Genomic DNA, 10,258 nt, shown 5'->3' with positions numbered 1-10,258 from the left:
TCAGAATTTCTTGCCAGCATGTAAAACACCTCTTTGTAGTGCCTCTTCCCACATTTTGACTTCTATAAGACATACCGTGGAGAACTCCTTGTCCAAAAGAGTCAGCATCAACGCTTTTCATGCCATGCCAATTGATTCGAAGAACTGTCTACTTTATTTTCCACTGGGCAAATCGTGTTACTTTTTGGAATATAATAAATGTGATTGAATTCTGAGATAGCAAAGAGAAGCAGAAAAACATTTGGATCGGAGATTATTTCTAGATCCCAAATTAAAATTTAGTGAGCACAGATGCCTGGTAATACTTTTGAGAACCTTACAGTAAAATTATACTTTGTAAAGTGCTTGGTCATAAAATATTAGAAAAAATTTCAAGATAAGTAGTTGATAATGAATTTTAAAATACCTAAAAAAGAAATATTTTAACAGGGGAAAAGTGAAAAAATATGAAATAAATCTGGTTTTTATCCAGTAATTTTCAACATCCTCCCAATTTTCCCTGAGTATATCCATCTTCTCATAAATGTATTGTCCCGGTTTTCTACTAAAAATGATTTTAAAAAAGCAGTACGAGATATATAAGAAATGCCCTGATAATTAGGGGACAGGTAAGACCTGATTCTGCTTCTGGCTGTCCTTAGTCAACCTGGTTGCACAGATAAGTGTCTAGCAAATGTCTCTGGAGAAGAAACTGAAGTGCATGATTTCCTTGGAATGTGTATTCTACCATGGTGAGTTTAAGCTAGCAATATGGTGTCACTACATGCCGAGATGAAAGGAACTGTGGACAATAGATTCATTGATTACTGATTTATGCAAGCCACTGTACCAAATGCAAATAAATTTCTCTCTGCAAATAAATTTGTATACCTTTGAATTTCTCTTTGAAATAATATTGTATACCTCAAAGATAACTGAAAGAATTAAATAAACAAATCACTAGTAGCTCTAGGTTGTCAAATGCTTTAATTAGCAGTCAATGATAAATTAATTTGAATTCGTAATCAGAAATTCAGTAATGCTCAGATGAAGAAGGGGCACACATCAAATTTATGATTATACAATACTAGAATGTAAAGTTGGTGGAATTAAAATAAAATAATGATATTTTTGAAAAAATTTGAGTAATGACTGTATGACAATAGGAAATTAGCTGATAAAGCCTCCCATTCACACGTATGTGTGTATATATATTTCAAACCTCTAAGAATTAAACAGGTAAGAAGACATTCATTTAAAGGACAATTTTAGAGGTTTCAGTGTGATACTTTCGTTTGTGTATGCTGTTGATAAAGTCTAAGAAAAATCCATTAACTCAGGCTAAATTGAGAGTCGGATAATATCGATGATAGAAATGATCTCCTCTTTAGTTATTGTTAGCCAGTTCACTCCTGGAAAAATCTCTTTCCGTTCTAAGGTTCAGACTATAACAGACACAGCTAATACATGAAAAATATTTTTACACAATTCAGATAAGATTCATATCTAAGATTCCTTCGGATAACTTAGATTTCATATCTACAAGCAAATTTTATCATCTGTCATAATCACAAATAGCTAGCATAGATAATCAAAATATAATAAAATATTATTGTTGATATCAGACGAGATCAGGTGCATTCAGGGAGGTATGGGGCTGGAGCGATAGCACAGTGGCAGGGCATTTGCCTTGCACGCGGACAACTTGGCCGACCTGAGTTTAATTCCTCTGCCCCTCTCGGAGAGCCCAGCAAGCTACCGAGGGTGTCTCGCCTGAACGGCAAAGCTTGGCAATCTCCCCGTGACGTATTCAATATGCCAAACACAGTAACAACAAGTCTCACAACAGAGAAGTTACTGGGCCCAGCTCGAGGAAATCGATGAACAATGGGAAGACAGTGCTACAGTGCTATTGTTGATATCAAATATGCCAGCAATCATCTTATATTTTGGGGGGAATAGGGGGTCACACCTGGTGGTACTCAGGGTTTACTCCTGGTTGTGCACTCAAGGTCACTCTTAGTGGACGCAGGGAATCATATGGGGTTCTGGGAATCCAACCTGTGTTACATATGTGCAATGCAAGTGCCTTACCACTGTACTATCTCTTTGGCCCTTACATATGTTTGTAAAGATAAAATTTTTGAAAATTTCCAGTATAAAAATTTTGTCTCATCAAATAGAAGTGATGTTAGGGCAGTGTTTTATTTACTTTTATATATTTTGGTATATAAAGTAAATGCATCATCATCATTACTATCAAGGTACCCAAAACTCTTTCTTTTTTGTTATATTTTAAATTTGTTACTTAGAAAAAAAATTTTAAGTATTTAGAAATCTAGTCATAGGAGACAAGGTTGAAAACGTTCTAATTTAGTGTATCGCCATGATTTCAAAATTGAAGAAATCAGCAATCAAAAAATCAAGCAACTGAAAGTTTGAAGAAGAAAACAACTAGATATGGGCTGGGGATATTGCTCAATAATAGATCACATGTCTTGCATTAATAAGGTCCTAGTTGAACCTATGGAATAGCAGAGAAAAAAATAAAAATGCAATTAGCTTAGACCTGGATTGTTGGGAAAGTAGGAATAAGGAAAACATTTGCACAAGAGGTTTTTGAAACTTGGAATAGTAGTGTTAAATATTATATTTATTCAGCCAACAACAGTTATGACTTTGGATGTTAGTATAAAAGTTTTCTATTTTATCCTCACAGCCCATGGCCCTAGATAAAGTGCCATTTCAACAGAGATCACTTAGATTTCTGAAAAACACCACGTTAAACAACCATTTTTTTGTCCCTGATTGTGAAGATTATTTTAAATTTGACCAATGTATGCTTTTAGATTAAATAATATGTGATCTGGAGAAATGTTTGTTAGCTTCTGATTGTGTTACCCATCCACACATTTTAAGTAAACTCAATTTTATGACATCATTACTTCTCTTTTGTTTCATACAAGTTCTTCACATCTTCCTTTGCCAAATGATTACTGATACCAGCTGGGATTTCAGAATGAAGCCTAAGTGTTCAGGGAACAATGTTAGTTGGTTTTTTGGTTTTTTGTTTGTTTTGCTGTTTTCTCAGGGCATGGACCTAACCCAGTCCCCCACTACCACAAATTATGTAGTCGAAATTCCCACATTTGGGGAAATCACAGGGGACAGCACATCCGGACTGCAGTGAAGAAGACTTGCCCTGGGAAAGTCACCTTCATGATCATGATATCTCCCTGCCAAGTAAGCATAGTGCTCCTTTTTTTTTTAATCTTACCCTTTAATGAGATGGAGTGATAGCACAGCGGTAGGACGTTTGCATTGCACACAGCCTGTCTGGCCTAGCCTGGTTCTATTCCTCTTCCCCTCTTGGAGAGCCTGGCAAGCTATTGAGAGTATCTTGCCCACAAGGCAAAACCTGGCAAGCTAGCTGTGACGTCTTTGATATGCCAAACACAGTAACAACAAGTCTCACAATGGAGACATTACTGGGAACGCTCGAGCAAATCAATGACCAACGGGAGGACGGTGACAGTGACCCCTTAATATCATCTACACTTGATCTTAGCCAAAAGGCTGAGAAGCAATTCTTTAATCTAAATTATCATTAGGCTAACTTAACTTTTAAGTAAATAACTGGATTTCCACAGAAGAAGCTTTGTTTATTTGTAATTGATAAAGTGTTAAACAATATTTGGTTCTTTTTGGTAGGGCTGGGGTTTGGGTCACAGCTGTCTGTGCTCAGGGGTTACTACTAGCTCTGCACTTAGGAATTATCCTGGAGGCTTGGGGGACTATATAGGGGATGGGTTGGGGGGGCGGGATGAGGAGGGCATTGAACCTGATTCGTCCATGTGCAAGGAAAATGACTTACTGCTGTACTGTCTCTCCAGTTCCAAGATATGTTGAACAATTTGGTGGGGGGTTATATTTATTTATTTATTGAATTACTGTGGGAAAAGTTTTTGTTATGCTTTTAAGATCTGAGTTCTCCATACTAAAAAGTCTAATTTCTCGACCAAGAGCCCTGTTAGTCCCTATGTGTAAGATCACCATATCCTTGTTTGAAAAGATTATCAGCATCCTTATTCTTTAAGAATTTTGAAGTGTAAGTAAAAACCAAATCAAGCCAAAGATTTTTCAGTAAAGGGGCCAGAAAGATTAAATAGCAGGTAAGGGGTTTGCTTTACACAAGGCTTAGCTGGGTACCATCTTTGACATCCTATATGGTGTCCCGAGCACCCTCAGGAATAATTCCTGAGCATAGGGCCAGGAGCAAACCAGTGAGTACCATAAGGTGTGACCCTCTGCTATCCGAAAAATCTTCAGTACAAATAATGCTACCATTATTCATTGTTTATTGCTCCTAATTTTATGCTGATGAGTGTGTTGAGGAAAGGGCTTTTGTCCGTCCAAATATATACTACTGACATCTCTCTCTGATTTGTCTATTTATACTAATATACTACAAACTTTTTAATAGACAGCTTTTGGTAAAAGCTAAAATTTCCTAACATTTCTGTTAGTTTCTAATCTCTGTTATTAATGTTTAATGTAAAGGATTTGAGGGAAGCACCAGATGAAATACACAGGTCTGAGCCAAGTAAAATACAAAAACCTTGAATTTAATTTCTAATCTTTGAAGTTTTGGAAGAAGCTGCCGGCTTGATTAATCTTCTAAGCCAATTTCTATGTGATAGTTTCAACACAAAAATCTAATAATTTCTAAAGATCTAGTAACTATCTAGATATTTAGTTTTTCAGTATCTCTGAATCTTTCTCACCCGCTTTTGAAACATCTTCCTTCTCACTGGTATGAATAGTTTGAACAGGCAATTAAAAGGCACACTGCCTTTTCTGGTAATCATAATTTTACAAAAAATATCTTTAATGCCTTTTTCCAAATTATTTTTAATATGCTATAAGTATTAGTGATTATATTTTTGATAGACTTCAAACCTATCATTGTGGCACTTAAAAATGAATTTGAAAATCTTTATTATTTAGGTAATTACCAAATCTTTTTGGATCACACCCAGCAATGCTCAGGAGTAACTCCTGGCTCTGCACTCAGGAATTACTCCTGGCAGTGCTTGGGGGAACCATATGGGATTCTGGGGGTTGAATCTGGGTGGGCTACGTGCAAGGCAAACGCCCTACCTGTTGTACTATTGCTTGGGCTCTCGTTGTGAGCATTCCCCGAAGTTACCTCATGAGAGTTTCATATCAGATTTTAGTCTCTTTTCCCCATTCTATTCGTGCCTTTAGCAGAATCTTAGTTTCGTGTGTAGTTAGATTCCAAAGGTATCTTATTCCAGTAATAAGTAACATCTTCTATGATGAGTCTCAGAAGTAGACATGCTTAACGAATGAATAAATGTATGCATAATTAAAAATATTAAAGACCCATGATTTACAAAGTTACTCATCGTTAGGTTTTAGACATGGTATGTCTAGCACCAGTCCCACCATGAGTATCTTCCTTCCTCGACCAAAGTTCCCAGGTTTGGTTCCACCCACCCCTGCATCCTCAGTTGGCCACCTTGACAAGCACCTTTTAAGTTTAGTTGTTGAAGTTTAGATCTTGTGTCTTGTGTTTAGATCTTGTGTTGTTGACTCTCATCTTGGTTATCTAACTCCCACTCCTTTATACCACAGACGTACTCCAATCTCCTTAGCCCCTACTCCCCATTACTTCCTATCCTTTTTCTTTTTCTTTTCTTTTCTTTTCTTTTCTTTTCTTTTCTTTTCTTTTCTTTTCTTTTTTCTCTTTTCTCTCCTCTCCTCTCCTCCCCTCCCCCTCCTCCCCTCCCCACCCCTCTCCTCCCCCTCCCCTCCCCTCCCCCGTCCTCTTCCCTCCCCTCCTCCCTCCCGTCTCTTCCCCTCCCCTCCCCAATCCCCCCTCTCTTCCCCTCCCCTCCCCTCCCCTGCCCTCCACTCCCCTCCTCTCCCCTCCTCTCCCCTCCTCTCCCCTCCTCTCCCCTCCTCTCCTCTCCTCTCCTCTCCTCTCCTCTCCTCTCCCCTCCCCTCCCCTCCCCTCCCCTCCCCTCCCCTCCTCTCCTCTCCTCTCCTCTCCTCTCCTCTCCTCTCCTCTCCTCTCCTCTCCTCTCCTCTCCTCTCCTCACCTCTCCTCTCCTCTCTTCTCTTCTTTTCTCTTTTTCTCTTTCCTTTCCTTTCCTTTCCTTTCCTTTCCTTTCCTTTCCTTTCCTTTCCTTTCCTTTTATTGAATCACCATGAGATATAGTTACAAAGCTTTCATGTTTAAGTTTCAGTCATATAATGATTGAATACCCACCCCTCCACCAGTGTACATTTTCTACCACCAATGCCCTAGTATCCCCTCAACTCCAACCCTCCCCCATGCCTCCATGGCATACAAGTTCCTTCACACTCTCTACTTTTGGGCATTATGGTTTGCAGTATAGATACTGAGAGGCTATAATGCTTGGTCCTTTATCTGCTTTCAGCACACATCTCCCATCCTAGATGACCCCTCCAAGCGTTATTGACTTAGTGATCCCCTCTCTATTCCAGCTGCCTTCTCCCCCAGCTCATGAGGCAAGTTCCAATTATGAAGCAATACTATTCTTGGGTGTCAGTCTCATATTAGGTTATTTTATGTTCCACAAATGTCTGTGACTGTCATTCTATGTCTGTCCCTCTCTTTCTGACTCATTTTCACTTAGCATCATACTCTCCATGACCATACACTTATAAGCAAATTTCATGAATTCATCTTTCCTAACAGGTGCATAGTATTCATTGTGTAGATGTACGAAAGTTTCTTTAATTAGTCATCTGTTCTCAAGCACTCGGATTGTTTCCAGATTCTTACTATTTTGAACAGTGCTGCAATGAACACACAGGAGCAAATGTCATTTTTACTGTGCTTTTTGCATAGTCTGGATATATTCCTAGAAGTGGTATTGTGTGGTCATACAAGAAGCTCAATTTCTAGTTTTTGAAAGAATGCCAATATAGTTTTCCAAAAGGCTGGACCAGTAGACACTGCCAACCAATAGTCAAAAGAGTCCCTCTCTCCCCACATCCACACCTGCAATGATTGTAATTATTCTTTTTGATGTTTGCCAGTCTCTGTGGTCTCAGGTGATATTTCATTATTGTTTTTATTTTCATCTCCCTGATTATTAGTGATGTAGAGCATTTTTTCATTTGCCTTTTAGCCGTTTGTATTTCTTTTTTTGACGAAGCTCTTGTTCATTACTTCTCCTAATTTTTGATGGGATTGGAGGTTTTTCTTATACAATTCTACAACTGTCTTGTATATTCTGGATATTAACTCCTTATCAGATGGTATTGGGTAAATATTCTTTCCCATTCTCTGTATTTTGGTCCTTTGAGGTCCTGAAGCTTCTTAGTTTAATGTGGTCCCATTTGTTAATGTTTGTTTGCACTAACTTGGTCAGTGATATTTCATACTTAAAGGTGCTTTTAGCTTCAGTGTCATGGTGGGTTCTGCCTACATTTTTGTCTATGTACCTTATAGATTCAGGTCTGATATTGATTTCTTTAATCCACTTTGATCAGATTTTTGTGCCTGTCATTAGACAGAGATCAGAGGTCAGAGTTCATTTTTTTTGCAGGTAGCTGTCCAATTTTCCCAGCACCACTTGTTGAAGAGGTTTTCCTTGTTCCCTGTCACATATTTTGCTCCTTTATCAAAGATTATTACTGAGAGGAGAGGCTGTCAAAAATCACAGGGCTGGGATGAATGGAGATGTTACTGGCACCCGCTCGAGCAGGTTGATGAACAATCAGGCATGACAGTGCAGTGCACATTGTGGTGCTTGTCAAAGATTAAGTGATTATATATTTGAGAGTCTGTGTCCTGTCCTGTTTAATTCCTCCCTCGATTTCTTTCTTTCTCTGCCCATCTCTTCTCTACACTCTGAGGTCAAGAGTATGAATTTTTAAAATTTTCTTAAAAAGCATGATATATAGGTAGTTTTCTCTGAAACATTGCAGTATAGGCCACATGTACATGAATCCTCAATCCTCATCTTGCTTACTACGGTTCCCTCTGTTAAGACACTCTCCAATCATCTCTGCCTCTTGCTTCTCACACTCTTGTGAATTCTATTAATTCAGCATCCTATCAATATTGATTGACAAGAACAATAGAATTTACAGAGGTATGAGATGTCACTCTGAGAACAGGATACCAAATGTATTATGGCTCTATCTTTGGTCACCTAGTTTCTCTCTCCTTTAGATTACTTTCTTTGATAAAAGCCAGCTGCCATCTATGCAAGCCCCCGGGAAAAGTCCACACTGCAAGAAACTAGGATCTTCGAAAGAAACTGATGAGGACAGAGACCACCTGTCAAGAGTTCATATATCAGGTATTCTGGAAAGAACTCCTTAAGATCCACTTTGTTTTTCTAGTGATCAAGCTTCAACTGTTAGCTGCATTGTTACCTCATAAGGGGCAATAAGCCAGAAACACTCTGTCAAATCCTTTCTAACTTTAGTAACTTTAGTGAGATGATTTTACTTTTTCTTGTTGTTTGGAGAAAGTTCGTTTTGTAGTAATATATAACTAATGTAAGTAAGTAAGTAAAGTAAAGGCCCTCCCGTTGATCGTCGATTTGCTCGAGCGGGCCCAGTAACGTCTCCATTGGAGACTTTGTTGTTACTGTGTCTGGCATATCGAATACTCTCGGTAGCTTGCCGGGCTCTCCGAGAGGGGCGGAGGAATCGAACTCGGGTCGGCCATGTTGGCCGCTTGTAAGGCGAACGCCCTACCGCTGTGCTATCGCTCCAGCCATAATGTAGGTCCTCCAACTAATGTAGGTCCTCCAACTAATGTAGGTCCTCTTTATGTCCACTGAATAACACAGTAGGACCCCAGAAAATCCAATGTAAACAGGCACCATAAGATGTTGATGCTCTTGCATAGAACTTCAGGCAAGCATGCTGTTCTTAATATGTTGAATCTCTAACTGTAAACTTTCATCATTCACTATAAGTACTAAATATCTCTGATCCAGTTTTCACTCAAAGTTTTTTTTTTTACTATAGTGCTCGAGCACTTCTTAAAATTTGTGTATTGTACTGGTTCTGCATTTCTTTGTTTTGTTTTGTTTGCTTTTTGGGTCACACCCAGAGATGCACAGGGGTTACTTCTGGTTCTGGGGGACCATATGGGATGCTGGGAATTGAACCTGGGTGGACCATGTGCAAGGCAAACACCCTACCAGCTGTGCTATTGGTCCAGCCTGGTTCTGCATTTCTTAAACTACCTATTGGGAATAGAATCACATTGAGTGGGTTAGGATTTAAACATGTGTAATATACTATGGTTTCCATGGAATGACTCCTCAAAGGATGCTTGTATAGCTTTCTCTTTCTCTTTAAATGTAAACATCAAAAAAAAATCAAAGAAATTTCACTGTATCATAATTACTTAGAGTAGGAAATGCTTGGACTTCTTTCTCTCCAGTCTGCTTTTCTTTGGAAAAGCAAAGGACCCAACACTCTAAGATCAAAGAAAATCTTTTCTTTTTTTTTTCAAAGCTAGCAAGCCATTAATATCTATCTCTGTAAGTAATCCATATTAATATTTCAAAAGTGACTTGTATAATTAGCAGAATTTCACAACCGTGTCAGTATTCATCTGAGGAATATCTTCAGGGAAGTCAGAGGAGCCTTGGGTAGGAGCTATAGGCAGCAGTGGTTTGGTAGAGATGCCTTCATTTCTCTGAATTAAGGCTGCCATATTTCAAAATTGAGCATATCTTTTTTTTATTCTTTATAGAGCAAGAATTAATTAGAAACTATGAAGATTTATTTTGTAAATGTTAAAATTATTGAGAATGAATATAATCACCATCGCCTTGAGCTTATAATTGGACCATCAAAGTCAGAAGTCCTGTTTTGGGGGCCAGAGAGATAGTTCAGTGGTTAGGACACTTGCCTTGCACAAGGCCAACCCGGGTTTGCTCCCTGGAACCCAAGTGGCCTATTGAATCTACTGGAATTGATCCTGATGTGCAGAGCCAGGAATAAACCTTGAGCACCGCCAAAGGTGCCCCCAAACAAAACAAAACGATAAAGCAAAAATAAAAACTAAAAAAGAAGTCCAACTTTAATTAACCTTTTCTCACATCAGTGAGGATTTACCCAAGAAAATACAACTTAAAGGGAATAATAGAGAGTTAAAGGAGCCAAAGGACGCTATACTTTGAGGAAGGCTCTAGGGAGGTATGAATTTACTGTGTCTGGCATATCAAATACTCTCGGTAGCTTGCCGGGCGCT

General features: G+C 38.7%; 1 non-coding gene across 1 annotated transcript; it reads right to left on the bottom strand.

The window, feature by feature from the left end:
* Positions 1–3,066: 3,066 nt before the first annotated feature.
* On the bottom strand, positions 3,067–3,230 carry LOC130038838 (U1 spliceosomal RNA). Its single transcript, XR_008794795.1, has one exon. It is a non-coding gene; the product is annotated as a U1 spliceosomal RNA (small nuclear RNA).
* Positions 3,231–10,258: the final 7,028 nt, after the last annotated feature.

Source organism: Sorex fumeus, unplaced genomic scaffold (genome assembly GCF_029834395.1).
Source record: "Sorex fumeus unplaced genomic scaffold, SorFum_2.1 ptg000080l, whole genome shotgun sequence".
Lineage (NCBI taxonomy): Eukaryota > Metazoa > Chordata > Mammalia > Eulipotyphla > Soricidae > Sorex > Sorex fumeus.
This window is presented reverse-complemented; position numbering and strand designations above follow the sequence as displayed.